This window comes from Rhipicephalus sanguineus, chromosome 10, assembly GCF_013339695.2.
Source record: "Rhipicephalus sanguineus isolate Rsan-2018 chromosome 10, BIME_Rsan_1.4, whole genome shotgun sequence".
Classification (NCBI taxonomy): Eukaryota; Metazoa; Arthropoda; class Arachnida; order Ixodida; family Ixodidae; genus Rhipicephalus; species Rhipicephalus sanguineus.
Window position 1 is genome coordinate 2313111 of NC_051185.1, and position 17372 is coordinate 2330482.

The following is a 17372-nucleotide window of genomic DNA, read 5'->3' on the forward strand; positions in this document are numbered from 1 at the left end:
TGTTAATTTTCGAATTCCGCGTAAGTTAACCAGAGAGAACAGACCGTTTCATGTACCCGCCTGCTTCTTCCAACACTCTACCGTTCACAGAATACAAAGTCTTTATAATATTAATTTTCTTGATCTTGACGTTTTTCATAGTCCACAATCACTTTTTTTATCCGAGCTTTGCACTGTTTTGACATAGTATGGCACAGTGTACAAAGTCTTCCCTTCTCCGTCTTTCCGCATAGTTGTATATGTGCAATCTAATTTTTTATTCCCCTTCAATATTTCTCATATTGTCTTATTTTACTCCTCCCCTTTAGTGTTCATTTCTCTTTGTCTACGTGTTTTTGCTCTTTTTATTTCTGAAGACTGTCTGTATTGTATTGTTTATTTTTATTGATTTTATTTTTGCGTGCGCCTGCACAAAGACCTCACGGTTGTTCCTGGGCACGTTAAATAAATGATTGATTGATTGATTGATTGATTGATTGATTGATTGATTATTATAGCACCGTTTAACGTGGATGCACCCACTTCGATGATTGGTGGTAAATCTCCATCCCGACGACTAACGTCCACGTTAAATGATTAAACAAACCCTTGTGGTAGCTGTAGTAGTTAACGGTGAAAGCGCAATCAGAGAACGAGGTGTGATAGCCAGAAGAGCGTCGCATATTGCACGCTGAACTTGGTCGCCATCCCGCGGCATGTTAAAATGTGAACACCACGGTCGGACTAGAGGGAAACGCAAAGCGCGTCCTGCCGCCCCGGTAGCCCAGCCGCGATCTTTCTCGGGGTGAGCGCGTCAGCGGTGAACGCGGTGTTACAGCCAGGGCCCGTATTCTCAAACGATCGCAAAAGGCGATAGTATCGCGTTTGGTGACGTAGAATTTGATGCGTTCAATACGTAAAAAAAAAACACTTGCCTGTGACGTCATTGTTGCAACTGGCCGTTGGTAGTACGAATGTCTAACAAGACAGTGAGCGCACCGTACGAGCGCAGAGCAGCCCGAGTGCGGCGTTTTCGAGCGTGTGCTGCTGCTTCTACGCAGTGGCCAGGCTTGGACGGCTTGGCTGTGGCTACTTGAAGTATGAGACGTGTTGAAAGTGCTTTCAACGTTTTTTTGTTCGATTATTTAATGCACAGTATAATATTTAAAGAACGCAACTTTGCGTGAAACGTATTTTCGCTGAGAGTTTAACACGGCGTACTCGGAGAGTTCAGCTGTAGCGTGCCGCCGCAGCGACATCGTCTCAAGATGTCAACATGTTGCCGGCTCGCGATAAGCCACGCGAGCAACGCACGGTTCATGTTCCTGGGACGTTCAAACCACGAAAAAACACGCGCTGGCAAAGAACGAGTGCTGATAACACCCCAAGGTAATGCTCGATGAAAGCTTCAGCGTAAAAAATGCTGCGTATATCCACCGAGGATTGAATACTAGAAGCTACCGCCTACTTCACTGAAATGCTAGACTTCACCACGAACCGACGGTTAACGGTGCCTTCGTTTATTGGAAATATGTCGAGAGCACCGTCGAGCACCATGACGCAAAATTGACGTCGGCGGAATTACCAGATGGCGCCCTAACTTTCCCGGTTTGCTCAATAGCCAATCAGCGCGCACCAAAGGCGATACTTTTGCGATTGTCGCCTTCTGAGAATACGGGCCCAGGTGAGGCAGGCGCGCGTCGCAAAGCTATTTTTGGTTTGGATTAGCGTGATGTTATGACCGAGGCTCGCTTGGTCTAAGATCGCCACCTCGCGGTGTGTTAAGGCATTGACAGAATTGAACTTCTATTGAAAACGCGCCGAATCGGACGGACGTGTAACACGTTGCATCATTGCATGTTCTAATCGCGGAGGCCACAGTAATGACGAATTGCTTTACCGCTCCCAGAGGGCAACACCACCCTGCCGACCGGGAGAGTGGTAGATACAAAAGGCGCGTTTGTAAAGGTTCTACAGTCTGTGGCTGTGGTGCAGTGGATGGCGTGCCCGCCATCTGCTGCTGCGGACCGAGCAGTCGTGGGTTCGATGCCCGTTAACGGAACTTTAATATCTGATTGTGTAAATCTTTTCTACGTGATTTCCGTGACGGAAATACGTCACTGAAGTCTTAGTGGACCCCGGCATAAAACACTTTCGTGTTAAAATTCTGTTCAGTGCTTTCGACATAGCCTTTTTGACAGCAGCTGCGACAGCCTCACCTATAGATGCATCCATGGCTTTAGAATGCCGAGCAGCAGCTTCAGCGTATCCGCAGGATCTCTCTAATACTATAGCCCGAATTGCACGACGTGAGCGTCGCTTCCTTTCTATAAGTTCTAAAAGTTGAAGCTCTTGAGCTCTCGCCAGGAAGCTTGAATGATACGCAGGGTGAGAACCTTGGCAAAGACAGCATCTTTAGCTTTGGGAAGTACATGTTTTAGTGTCATGGTCCACATATGCGGCACCGAGAAGATGATCGGCATCCCTTAATGGTATGGCCATATCGCCAAAACTGAACGCATTGCAGTGGACGTGGAGCAAGTGCTTCAACTCTGTATAGTAAGGGCCATGCCTTAATCTTTGTGGGCCTATTTGTGCCTGCAAATGTCACGATGACGGACTCTGTGGGCACTCCTTGATTATCAGAGACTCGTGAGCATAGGTACACTGATGTCACCCCAGCCGCTGAAAACATTTCCAAAACCTCTGAAGCGCACAGGCTCGAGTCAACTCCGCGAGCTAAACCTTTAACGCAAGCGAGATGAGCAGGAATAAATGGGCTCACCGAATGGGATGCAAACGTTGCGCACTTTAAGAGGTCCGAAACACAGGCCTGGTCCGGAGAGCAACACAGAATGCTGCCCCTGCTAAACTGTCGGAGGTGGGTGATGCTCTGGTAGTGTGGGGTCGCTTTCCGCAGTTCCTCCTAATTACCTTTGGGTTCTTCACACGGATTAATCCCCCACTGGTGAGCACTAGTGCAACTGGAACGCTGTGGATACCACTGCGCAAAAAAGCCTCTATAGATATGTCATTAGTGGGAAGAGAGGCCATCCAGAGGAAGGACCCCTGTCCAGGGAAGGAAAGAGACATCTCGTGCCAAACCACCAGGTACTCAAAAGCAGAGCGAACCGGAGGAAATGAAGAGCCAAGAGCAGACGCGTCGAACGTCTGCTGGTCCTTCGGCGAGAACACGCTGTACAGTGAAAGCTGTTTAGTATGATCAAGTCGAAAGACAATACCTCTTCATTATCGATTGGCAAAAACCTGATACCGTGTGGATCTAACAGTAAATCTTTCTTTATCGTCCTGTGAAGCACATCCCAAAAATATACTCCCTCCCAGCAGTGCAAGAACGTGGTCTATAGTTACTTATCTGTAACTACATCGCGCCATACATCCACCGGCATAATAACGGCGAGCAAAAATATTTATATGCACCATTTACCGCTGGCGGTACGCAATCTCGGAGGAGCTTGAGCGTCTTCGCTGTCACGCAACGTTCCTACATTTTCTTTCTTCGAAAAATACCCTTGAGACGCACACGAAGAAGTGGCCCCTTTCTGTACCCACTGGCGATGTGGAACGAAAAATTAGCAGTTATTCCGTGTACGAATACAACCGCTGAGCGAAGCCCTTGGAAATGGGACGCAAACGACTACGCGCCTGATCTCGCGGCTGGATTTCATGAAGGTGGTTGGGTGGGGAGCGGGTGGGGATAGCGTCTGCTGCGCTCGGTGGCGGGGACGACTGAGCGAGTGAGTGTGCGGCGCGCGCAGCGCAGGGAAAGGGAGACAGGTGGGAGAGGGGTGTAAGCGGCGGGGAGCTTCGACGGCGGCGACGGAACGCCACGCGCAGCGTTTCATTGTCTTTTTGCGCCGGCACCAGGTGGGGAGAGCGTCTGCTACTACCTTCGACAAAGCGCCCGTAGTGCTCTAGAATGATGGTTGCTGTTTCACAATCCACGATAAAGGTGGTGAAAGTGAAGAAGACCATTATAACCAGTTGTGCACAGAGCTTATTTATTTTAACCTCGAATTTTTGGTGCGCTGGAACCAAACCGCTCAAGGCCTAAACATTTCCGCTTAAATCGCCGGCCACTGCAACCTAAAGCGCTGAAGGGAACTTCAACAGTGACGGCGGAGTGCCTAAGGAGCTTCGCTCCTAAAAAAAAAAGAAGAACACCGGGCACACCTTGCGTCAGACGCCACCGCGTGGCAGGAGACGCAGAGGGGTCACTCCACGCGCCACAGTTTAAAAGGAAAAGAAATATCTAAGAGCGTCGGGTTCTTCATAGTCGGCACTTGCAGCGCTCTATTCAAACACAAAGACGTAACAACTGTGACAGTTGTTAGTACGCGCTTGTCCTGTGTATACCTGTGCGTTCTTTTCGAGCGTCCTTCTTTGTGCTTCAGCGGCGTGCTGCAAGTTTCGAGTTGTTTGTCGTTTTTCGCGTGAAATTCATATTTCTTGCTATCGCATTAATTGCTTCGCCCTTACTGTCTGACATTTTGACCGCACAGAAAAGACGAAGACACAGGGAGGTACGACGACGACGTGTCGTCGTACCTCCCTCTGTCCTCTTCTTTTTTGTGCGGTCAAAATGTCAGACAGTAAGCACCAACTAGGCCAAACGCAAGTTCTCCTGCTTCGCCCTTGCGGCGAAACTGTGACTTTTATATATTCCATTTCATAGGCGTGCGCAGGGTTCCCCATCAGGGGTGGGGGGGTGGGGGGCGAAGGTTCGTCGTAGCGCCCCCCCCCCCCACCGTACTAAGCCAATGTATGGGGCAGATTATGCTTCACAATTGCTTTTTCCGTAGCAGCAGGCGTCATAAGACGGTTAAAGACTTCATTTTGACAGTAATTAAGAAATATAAGTTAACTTTTTAATTAGTGTAGTTAGGCGGTTATGCCAAGTAGGAGAATTTAAGTTCTTTTTGCGAAGAACCCGTTGCAGCTTCGCGATTTTAAAAAAGCGCCCTGTTGCAATTATTGTGGCGTAATGAAATTCAACCAAATTCAACGATGAAACCGAAACCGAAGCACCGACGAGCGCAACAAGCAGACGACCAGAATGACGTCTAGACACAGCTAAAGAGAACGAAACGTAAAACGCCATGGATTACGAGAAGCATTATTTACCTGAAAAGAAAAGTACAACGAACCCGCAGAGGTAAAAACAAATCCGTTGCGTTCAACGAGCTTTCGCGCCAGTTAAAAACAGAAATAAAGACGGCTAGAGACAACTTTTTCTTTAACACTTTAACTCATTTTATGGTAAACCAACCGCGTAAATTTTGGAATTACTTATCCAAACCAGAAAGATCTGTGACTAAAATAAAAATAACGGGTAGTATCGTTCAAGACGCACGGACTATTGCAGATGCTTTGAACACTTACTTCCAGTCAGTTTTCACAAGTATGCAGCCTTCGTATTTACCTTTGTTTAGCAACGAAGGTCACATGCCAGAGGTAACATCAGAATCTGGTATACTTACCCTCCTTCTTCAACTTGATGTCAAAAAAATTTGCAGTAGTTTAGCTCGGCTATGCCAGGATATACGTAGCGTTAGCAAAGGTTCAGCTGATTATTCTTAGCTTTCCAGATTGTCTAGGATTATTAGCCTTCTTCTGTTCATTCTTCGTACGCTGAACCGCTAATTGCCAGGCAACTACTTCGGGATCCGATAGATAAGCTTCCCGGCTCTTCTGCACCGTTGAGCAGCATTTGCGCTCTCCTCCATGGCGTTACCCAGCTGCAAACGCCAGTCAGAGGCGCTATCAAGCGGCTCCAGCACAGTGTCAGACGGCGACTGCACTGCGAAGGGAAATAGCTGCGCGCGCGCTGGCGCCAATACGTCTGCCAAGGCTACGACGTCACTCTGGAAAGCGCATACCGGCGGCGGCGAGTCGCGCGCGCCGGCGCCAGTTTGTCTGCCGCGGTTACGACGCCACTCCTCCTGAACGCGCAGACAAGCAGCGGCAAGCCGCGCGCCGGGCGGTGTCGGAGAGCGCGTGAGATGCCAGCTCAGGTGACCCAGCTGTGTGACATCACTGATCCTCGCGCATGCGCAGCACGGCTCATGACGCTTCACGCGAAATCGGCTCTTAGATTCGTTTTACAGCGAAAGCTGTTATGAAATCATTTCACCGGCCGTTTTTGGCGCCGTAGTTGTCCGCCGCCGCCGCCGCCGCCGGTGTCCGTAACCAGTATCGCTCGAAATAAAAAAAACTAAATAAGAAAAAATTTCAAGATGGAACGAGGTTTGAACCTGGGTCCTCTGCGTGGGAGCCCAGTATTCAACCTCTAAGCCATGCCGGTTTTTTTTTCTTTATTCTTGAAACTGCTTTGCAAAAAGGTCCTATACAGGCTTCATGTCGAGAAAGAACCACATTAGCATGGGCAATATAGCATGGTAGAAGAGTAAAACAAGCACCAGGCGTCGCACAACGCGAATTCTGTAACCAGGCGTCACACAATGCGAATTGCGCAACGAGTAGGTTGTTGAATGCTTCCAACATTTTACAAAGGGCTTTGCCATAATTCTTCATCGTCATCAGGCACTGCATCAACAAAGTGCGCATAATGCCTTACATGCGTTTAGCAGGTACCACGGTTCTCCGTAGAGTGACGAAAAATGGCACAGTGCCTGCTGCCCTACTCCTCAAAAATTACAATGATTTATAGTGTAGTGGGTTCCTCGCAAGTACACTTGTATTGGTTGCACAGGAAGCCCATCAGCGCATGATCCATTTCCTCGGTTGGTTGGTTGGTTGAAAAAACTTTATTTGGGTCCTGCAAGGCGCGCGTCAGCGCGCAGCGGGCGACTACCACGTCGGGACCGTCAGACCAAGCCTGCCGGCCGTGTGTCAGTAAAATTACAATGATTTAGAGCGTAGTGGGTTCCACGCAAGTGCACTTGTATTGGTTGCCAAGGAAGCCCATAAGCGCATGATCCATTTCCTTGGGGTCTCAGTAAAGTTCTTCGCCTCCTCCCCCGGCTCTCTCCCACGTCAACAGATGTTATACAGCAAGACGGGAGAGGAAAATAGCGACCGGGCGTCACCCAATGCAATTACATAACTGGTGGGCCATTTAAAGCTTCCAACCCATTACAAAGGGCTGAGCCATAATTCCTCATAGTCATCAGTCGTCGCGTCAACAAAGTGCACATAATGCCTTACGGACGTGTAGCTGATGCGTCGCTTCTCCGCAGAATGACGAATAATGACTTAGTAGGTGCTTCCCAACTTCACAAAAATTGTGATTTATGGCGTAGTGGGTACCTTTCTAGTGTATAGCCTCAATAGAGCTTACAATGGGATCTAGAAACGCCGCTCTTCCAGCTTTCGCTGTGACTGTGCTGCGGTTTCAGCGCAGACCTGGCGTTTTATTCAAAGTATGCCAGGCAGGAGCGTGTTTCCGCGCTGCGTTTGCAAGCACGTGTCGCAGCTCGCGCTAGCCGACGACAGCTGGCTTGCCTGAAGTTTCTTTTCCTGCTTTCGAACAACTCAGTAAAAAATTGGGGCACCCTTAAGCTTCGCCTTTAAAGGGACTGTCTACCGCTCGGAAAAATATTTCTGATTGTGGTGAAAATGAGAAGATCGTTCGTCACATCAGCGGCAACGAGCATGCTTTTGCCCCATAAAACAGGAATTATATTTTTAATTTGATGTTGAAAATCGTGAAAGAATGACCGCTAGCGTCACACAACAGCGATGTGGTCAATCTACTGGTAGGACAATAAATCCTCGCAGGTAGACTCATTTTGCTTGAAAAGAAACACGTATAACTTGAAATTGAATTTTACGCACTTGAGGCAGCCTTCGGTTGCGTCAGAGAGTAATTTTTTGCTTTTTTTTTCTCACGCATCCAAAATGGCGCCCGGTGGCGCCACCTGCGGCGCCGTCTTCAATTTCGTCTGCTTCAACTCATGCGCCATTCCATGCGGCCCTCCGCGCTGGTCGTACTTGCCGTTGTATTGTTGTTAGGATGTCTAGCATGTGCTGCGCAGTGAAGGCGTGCATTTATCGTCTCTTTTTTGATGAATAAACTTGGCTTCGATTGCGGCAGCAGTGCTAAAATAAACGTATATAGACTGCGATTACACCAAAACAAGCGTTCTGTAATCGTATAATAAGGCTTCATTTAACCGCTAGCGCACTGAAAACGACTGTTACAATTATTACATTAGTGTTCAGCGAAAATAAGATAATCATACAGAAATCACATGTGCTTTCGGTTTTAATTTTTACAGGCACTACAATCGTCATCGCCTCCACCAACCGGTGTTGTGGGCATGATTCACGCCAATAGAAGAAGACCGAACGCAGATCGAAAAATTCTGTTTTAAATATTTCTACTCAAATTTCTACTCAAGTGTCCAAGTTTGGACACTTTAGACGGTACGCTCTCTATTGCGGTACAAAACAGAAAAGTGATGAAGGACGGTAGACAGTCCCTTTAAGAGTTGAACGCGATAGCGAAATCCAGCCCCTAGTGCACACTTCAACCATTAGGTGCATACTTATTAATGTGTGTTGTTACACACACACGCACACGCACACAGACACGCGCGCTCGCGATGTATCTATAGTAATCGTACACATAGGCGGAGAGTTTTTATTTTACCGGAGGGGGCGGGGGCACGACTTGCTCTTCGACATTTATCTCTCTCTCCCTCCATATATATATATATATATATATATATATATATATATATATATATATATATATATATTGTAGTGAACAATACAGACGACGACGAAGCAGCCAAGAAAGCAAGCCACATCGTTGGTGGTAGCCACGACCCGAGCTTGCGCTTGCTTGGATTTTGGACCCTCGACGTTCCTCGTCGTTCCTTCACGTTTGTACGTGAACAAACCACGTGACATTCTCCGTACGAACCTGGAACTTCGCTCCCGCAAGCTTTCCCCTGTCCGTGACACCAACATGGCCAACGAGACCCCTCCCCAGGCTGGACTTTCGGCTGTCCACGTCACCTGCGGCGCCGTGTATCCCCAGCGAGATCCACCTATCTTCTCCGGCTCAGGTGAATCGGACGTGGAAGATTGGTTGTTGAGGTACGAAAGAGTCGGCGCCAGTAACAAATGGGACGACCAAATGAAGCTTGGCTACGACACGTTTTATCTCGCGGACATCGCGCAGCTGTGGTATCACAACCACGAGGCTGAAATTCCAACTTGGGCAGCTTTCAAGACTGCTGTTACAGACGTGTTTGGGCGGCCTACGGTTCGCAAGCTTCACGCCGAGCAGCACTTGCGTCAACGTGCGCAGCAACCGGGCGAGAACTACACGGGCTACATCGAGGATGTCCTGAATCTGTGTAACCGCGTGAACTCCTCCATGACCGAGGAGGACAAAATCAGGCACATCCTGAAGGGTATCGAGGACGGCGCCTTTCAGATGCTGCTCGCGAGAAACCCTACCACGATCGCGGCACTCGTCTCACTCTGTCAGAGCTTCGAAGAGTTGCGTAGACAGCGCGCGATCGCCCGTCAAGCCCTCACGACGCCCGACACGGTCTCAAGCTTGCAGCTAGCTGCCCGTCCTGCCGATCAGCAGCCGCTTTTGTCCACGATCAAGGACTTCATCCGCGAGGAGGTAGCGCGCCAGCTATCATTACTGCCGCTCACGCACGAGCCTGCGCAGGCTTTGGCTCCGGACCTACAACACGCCATTCGAACCCAAGTTGCGGAGGCCCTCCCACCGATTCTCCAACAAGCACCCGTCACTGCACCGCTTACCTACGCCGCCGTCGCTGCTCGCCCGCAACAGCCTACGCCATATTCTCGACCTGCCATGCCAGCCCATCCCTTGTCGACGACTGTGAACGCCGCGTCGCATACCTTCGCGAGACCTTCGACTCCATTTTACCGCCGCTCAGACGCGTGGAGAACGACAGACAATAGGCCCATCTGCTTCGCCTGTGGTATCGCTGGACACGTCGCCCGCTACTGTCGCCAATGTCCTCCATTTGACGCAGTGGGCAGGCCTGTTGCGTCGTCGTCAAGGGCGCCACCAAGGTACACCCTTGACGATCAACGACCCTACGCCAACCACCGATCACCATCCCCTCGACGACGCTCCCTGTCACCAATGCGTCGCCGACCTACTACAGAAGAGGGAAACTGGTCGCTGCAGTTCCGGAGGCAAGAGCTGCATGCGAGTCGAACTGCTCAAGGCCTCCATATTTTTCGCCGCAAAACGTTATCGACGTCAATGTTGAAGGGACCGCCGCACAAGCGCTTATTGACACAGGAGCCGCCGTTTCCGTAATCTGCGAGAACCTATGCCGCAAGTTAAAAAAGGTGACCACGTCGCTCTCGGGACTAATGCTCCGCACGGCCAGCTCACAGTACATAGCACCTTCTGCTGTGTGCACCGCGCGTGTCATTATTCAAGGCGAACTGTACGTCATCGAGTTTTTCGTGCTAGCGTCATGCTCCCAAGACGCTATTCTCGGCTGGGACTTCCTTTCGCGTCATCGTGCCCTCATAGACTGCTCCCGTGCAGAAGTCGCCCTTACGCCGCTGCAAACTGCTCTTTCGGTGGATCCCCTTCCCGACGCTTACAAACTTGTCGTTGCTGCGGACACAGATATAGCCCCGAAAACGTCCACCCTGGTAGCCCTGACCTGTAAAGCCGCTACAGACGGAACTGTTCTGTTCGTCCCGTCCGAGGTATTTCTCCGCCGCCGCGGCTTGCGACTACCGTTTGCCGTACTCGCCGTTGAATCGGGTGCTACATTTATGCTGGTTGCGAACTCACTGACATCCCCAGTTACATTACTTCGCGGGGAATGTTTGGGCAACATACAAGACGTTGACCTGCTGCGTTCACTGGAGTTTGCTGCAAACCAACCCGACTTCCAGCTGAATGCCATGACACCACCTGTTGCCACTTCTTCCGCTCCAGACATTTTCCACCCTTCCGTTGCCGCTGATCTATCGCCGACACATCGACGCGAACTCTTAGCCCTTCTTCGAGAGTTCCGCTCATCCTTTGATTGCGCTCAACCATCTTTGGGGCGTACAACGAGCATCACGCACCACATTGACACCGGTGGTAATGCTCCCTTACGCCAACGACCATATCGAGTTTCAGCGGAAGAGCGGCGTATTATCAACGAACAAGTCGACGATATGCTCAAGCGCGGTGTCATCCAGCCGTCCCAGAGCCCCTGGTCGTCCCCTGTTGTGCTTGTGCGCAAAAAGGATGGATCAATTAGATTCTGTGTCGACTACCGCCGCCTCAATAAAATAACTCGGAAGGATGTATACCCGTTGCCACGCATGGACGATGCTCTCGATTGCTTGCAAGGAGCAGAATATTTCTCGTCGTTGGATTTACGCTCGGGTTATTGGCAAGTTCCGATGGCCGACCCTGACCGATCGAAGACTGCATTCGTCACTCCTGACGGGCTGTATGAGTTTAACGTCATGCCGTTCGGACTCTGCAACGCCCAGCTACCTTCGAACGGATGATGGACAACATCCTTCGCGGCTACAAGTGGAATACCTGCCTCTGCTACCTTGACGACATCATCGTTTTTTCTCGCGATTTTCCGACTCACCTTACTCGCCTTCGTGCAATTCTCACGTGTCTCACCTCTGCTGGCCTTCAACTTAACATCAAGAAGCGCCATTTTGCGGCGCGCCAGCTCACAATACTGCAAGGAAGGCGTTCTTCCGGACCCCGCGAAACTCCGCGCTGTGGCCGAATATCCGAAGCCGAACTCTATGAAGACGCTTCGAAGTTTTATTGGGCTGTGCTCGTATTTTCGTCGATTTGTGCGCGACTTCGCTTCTATCATCGCGCCTCTTACCAATCTACTGACAGCCTCCAGCGGCCTGTATGCTTGGTCACAGGAGTGTGACGAGTCTTTTATGACGCTACGGCGCTTATTAACGTCGCCTCCGATACTTCGTCACTTTGATCCTAATGCGCCTACGGAGATCCATACCGACGCCTGCGGGGTCGGTCTTGGTGCAGTACTGGCTCAACGAAAACAAGGATATGAAGAATACGTCGTTGCTTACGCTAGTCGCACCCTCAAGAAAGCCGAGTGTAATTATTCTGTCACAGAGAAAGAGTGCCTCGCCATTATCTGGGCTTTGGCCAAGTTCCGCCCGTACCTTTATGGCCGCCCTTTCGAAGTAGTGACAGACCACCATGCCCTATGTTGGATGTCATCGCTGAAGGATCCATCGGGACGCCTCGGTCGTTGGGCGCTTCGCCTACAGGAATACGACATTCGTGTTGTGTACCGATCCGGCCGCAAACACTCGGACGCTGATGCCCTATCCCGCTCGCCGCTACCGGCTGACACAGCTTCGTCGTCAGCTTCTTCAGCTGTCTTGACGCCAATTGACTTCGCAGACATGCCGTCGGAGCAACGCAAGGATGCGTGGATTTCCCATCTTCTCGACTTTCTGACTGACCCATTAGCACATCCAGCCTCAAGAACTATCCGTCGTCAAGCCACGCATTTCACTATTCGAGACGACCTCCTCTATCGGCGGAATTACGCGTCTGACGGTCGGAGGTGGCTGCTAGTGATACCACGCCACATGCGCACGGAAATCTGTACTGCTTTCCACAACGACCCGCAAAGTGCTCACGCCGGCGCTCTCAAGACCTACAACCGCCTGCGTCAGCGATACTACTGGCGCGGCATGTATACTTTTGTGCGCAAGTACGTACGTGCTTGCACTGCTTGTCAGCGCCGTAAAGCTCCACCTGAACGCCCAGCCGGTACACTTCAGCCTCTGCCTTGTCCGGCGCGTCCATTTGATCGCGTCGGTATCGACTTATACGGACCGCTTCCCTCGACTTCTTCTGGAAATAGGTGGATAATTGTCGGCGTAGACCACCTCACACGTTACGCGGAAACTGCAGCCCTGCCCACAGCAACAGCAAGAGAAGTTGCGTTTTACAGCGAAAGCTGTTATGAGATCATTTCACCGGCCGTTTTTGGCGCCGTAGTTGTCCGCCGCAGCCGCCGCCGCCGCCGCCGCCAGTGTCCGTAACCAGTATCGATCGAAATAAGAAAAAAAAAACTGAAATAAGAAAAAAATTCCAGGATGGAACGAGGCTCGAACCTGGGCCCTCTGCGTGGGAGCCCAGTATTCAACCTCTGAGCCATGCCGGTGCTTGAAACTGCTTTGCAAAAAGATCCTATACAGGCTTCATGTCGGGAAGGAACCACATTAGCATATGCAATATAGCGTGGTAGAAGAGTAAAATAAGCACCAAGCGTCGCACAACGCGAATTCTGTAACGAGGCGTCACACAATGCGAATTGCGCAACGAGTAGGTTGTGAAATGCTTCCAACCCATTACAAAGATCTCTGCCATAATTCTTCGTCGTCATCAGGCACAGCATCAACAAAGTGCGCATCATGACTTACATGCGTTTAGCAGGTACCACGGATCTCCGTAAAATGACGAAAAATGGCACAGTGCCTGCTGCCCTACAACTAAAAATTAGAATGATTTAGAGCGTAGTGGGTTCCTCGCAAGTGCACTTGTATTGGTGGCCAAGGAAGCCTATAAGCGCAGATCCATTTCCTCGGGGTCTCAGTAAAATTACAATGCTTTATAGCGTAGTGGGTTCCTCGCAAGTGCACTTGGATTGGTTGTCAAGGAAGCCCATGAGCGCATGATCCATTTCCTTGGGGTCTCAGTAAAGTTGTTCCCCCCCCCCCCCGTCTCTCTCCCACGTCAACGTATGTTATACAGCATGACGGGAGAGGGAAATAGCGAGCGGGCGTCACCCAATGCAAATTACATAACTGGTGGGCCGTTTAAAGCTTCCAAACCATTACAAATGGCTGAGCCATATTTCTTCATCGTCATCAGTCGTCGCGTCAACAAAGTGCACATAATGCCTTACAGACGTGTAGCTGGTGCCTCGCTTCTCCGCAGAATGACGAATAATGGCTTAGTAGGTGCTTCCCAACTTCACAAAAATTGTGATTTATGGCGTAGTGGGTACCTTTCTAGTCTAGTTGTATTGTAGCCCCAAGAGAGCTTACAACGGGCTCTAGAAACGCCGCTCTTCCAGCTTTCGCTGTGACTGTGCTGCGGTTTCAGCGCAGGCCTGGCGTTTTTACTTTTTCATCTTACGCAACTTTGTCCTTCGCCATGGTGCTCCCCGTGAACTTTTGAGCGACAGAGGGCGTGTTTTTCTATCTGACGCTATTCAAGCATTGCTCGCTCAGTGCAACATCATTCATCGCATGACGGCCGCACATCACCCGCAAACGAATGGCCTCAATGAACGATTTAATCGCACTCTCGGCGATATGCTGACAATGTACACCGCATCAGACCAGACCAATTGGGACACCGTCCTTCCGTTTGTCACGTACGCGTACAACACCGCTACGCATGCGACCACAGGTTTTTCGCCTTTCTTTCTCTTGTAAGGACGCGATCCATCATGCACGCTTGACACTATGCTTCCCTACACGCCTGACTCATCTGAGTACACTGCAATTTCTGACGTTGCCAGGTACGCCGAAGATTGCCGACGATTGGCCCGTTCGCTGACAACCGAGGACCAAGGCCGTCAGAAGCTAAGGCACGACACCGACCGACCTCTCCCTACTTTTACGACAGGTGCCCTGGTTTGGCTTTGGATCCCACCGAACACTCCTGGCCTTTCGTCGAAATTACTTGCCCGATATCACGGGCCCTACCGCATTCTCACTCGTACGTCCCCAGTCAATTATGAGGTTGAGCCTTTGACGCCGTCCCAAGACTTACGTCGTCGTGGTAGAGAAATCGTCCACGTGAGTCGCCTCAAGCCCTATTGTGACCCCGCCATACTGACAACGCCTTAAGTCGCCAGGATGGCTACGCTATTCACCGGGGGCAAATGTAGTGAACAATACAGACGACGACGAAGCAGCCAAGAAAGCAAGCCACATCGTTGGTGGTAGCCACGCGACCCGAGCTTGCGCTTGCTTGGATTTTGGACCCTCGACGTTCCTCGTCGTTCCTTCACGTTTGTACGTGAATAAACCACGTGACAATATATGTATATATATATATATATATATATATATATATATATATATATATATATATATATATAGAGAGAGAGAGAGAGAGAGAGAGACAAGGGGAGTCCAACTACCAAATTCAAGCATTTAATGTAACTTTAGTCTCTTGCTGCCGACCCCGCGATATCATAATGAAGATCTGTAAGTGGGAGACCATAGATTTATTTTAACAGGAAAGTGTTTTATGCCGGGGTCCTTCACCGCTCCACTGACGTATTTCCGTCACGGATATGACGTTGTAAAATATAAAGACTAACAGTGGGCAAAGAAAAAAAACCAGAAGAAAAAGTTCCGTCACCGGGAATCGAACTTACGACCCCTCACTCCCCTCGCTCCGCAGCGCGAAACGATTCGGCCACGGACGCCACGTTCTACGCTATGCTAGCGGCGAGCTATTTATATACACCATTTGTCGGTGACGGTACTCAGAGATCGGTGTTACAGCGTGTTTTTGTTATCAATAGCGAGATGGCGCGAAGGGCTCGAAGAGAGCGCTTTGAAAGTCGCCGCCGTTGCGACAAGCGCCTACCTCTACAGGGCGTGGTCGCTCGTGCGTGCGCTTATCTCGTGATCGCGGTGGTTCGTACGTCTTGCGTTGAGAGAACGAAGGTCACTTGGCTCACTGCAGCGGCCGCTTTTGCGAAAGGAGCGCGGTTCTCACGCAGAAATAAGTTACAAATGTGGCAGTTCCCTCTCATCCGGTGTATGTTTCGTTCCGTGCGTCCTTTCTGCTTGAGCAGCATGTTGCAAGTTTCGAGCTGCTTGCCGTTCTTCGCGTGACATTACAATTTGTTGCTGTAGCATTCGTTCCTTCGCCCTTGGGGTGAAAGAATGCACAACAAACGCTCAACTACGTATGTGAAGACACGTTTCACTTTCGTGTTATACCGATTCCTATGACAGAGGGATCAGCCATGTCTTTTTCAAAGACATCGATCCACCTCGTAACTCTTAGCTCAAAGCGAAAAAGGTCGCGTGGGTTGCTACTCATTGACTGCATTGCGTTAAATCGATTCCCGCAATGCGTGGGATCTGCCGAATTTTTTTTATTAATAGGCTTTACTTTGGTAAAACATGCACCAGACAGGAGAGAGTAGGCTAACGCTGGCACGGGAAGCTTTAATAAGGCCAGTGAATTCAATTCAAGCTGGCGGAAAGTAATTCTCAGATGGTAGCAAATACCATTTGCTACCACTGCACCTTGTGCGAAGCTGCGGTTACGAATCTTTCCGCCAAAGACTCTTTTCTGGACGAGTAATGGAGTTGCTCATTGGTGACCGAACTTTTAGTAAAACCCTTTACAGATAAATAAAAAATACGTACCATCTTTTCTCGGCACTTTAATAGACAGGTGTGTCGAAGGGTACCAATTTGTAGGCAGCAAGAAATTACCCGTTTTTTATTGGCGAGTAAGTTTGTGCGAAAGTATTCACTGACTGACACTGTCGGGATTGCTTTGTATTCTCAGTAGCACTTTTGTGTTCTCAAAACCATTCGCTACGGGATTCAAGACAATTAGAGCGCAGCTCTTAGGCGTCCGTTCCTGCTTTGAGCAACATCGCCATTGGCGTCGGCGGCGTAACCGATAGCGCGAACGAGGACGAAAGAGAGCGAACGTGGAGTACGTCGATACCACGAGATACTGGCCTCTAACCTCGCTTTCTTCCTCCGTCACGCGCGCTGGCTCCTCGGTCGGAGTTCGTGCGCATGCAGGGCTGGCACGTGCACTGCGGCTGGCTTCTCTTGTCGTAACGGGGCTGTCGGCGTTTCACTTGGTTCGCGGTACCTGCATTGCACAGAGTAGTGCGCGTAGCACTCGAGCGCTGGCACTTTCCGCGGCAGTATGTAACGAATGTTAGATTGCTACAACTGCCGATAGTCAAAACTTCAAACACAGCTGGCGTTGCCCGAACACGAAGCTGCGCTCAGCGAATTAGGCAGTATCGTAATCGTCGATGATTTTTTTCATTTGTCATATCTTAAGTAGTCGCTTCAGTTGTTCATCAACACAACACATTCTGCACGTACAAATCCGTTTGAGGGGCATTTTTCACTGAATGTTTGACTTGTCACTGGCCCATGAACCGAACTTTAAATGCCTGAAATGAAAAAGAAGCGGGCATAGACAGCCTCCTGTGAAATAGCTGCCAGATGACGGCCAACAGTATGCTGTAAATGGACGGGGACCTAAGCCAAGGTCTTAAAAAATATCCTGGGCCGGCGCCAGGGGGGGCTCTGCCCCCCCCCCCGTACTCTCCGCCTATGATGGTACAGGTTTTCGATCTAAAGCACTTCCC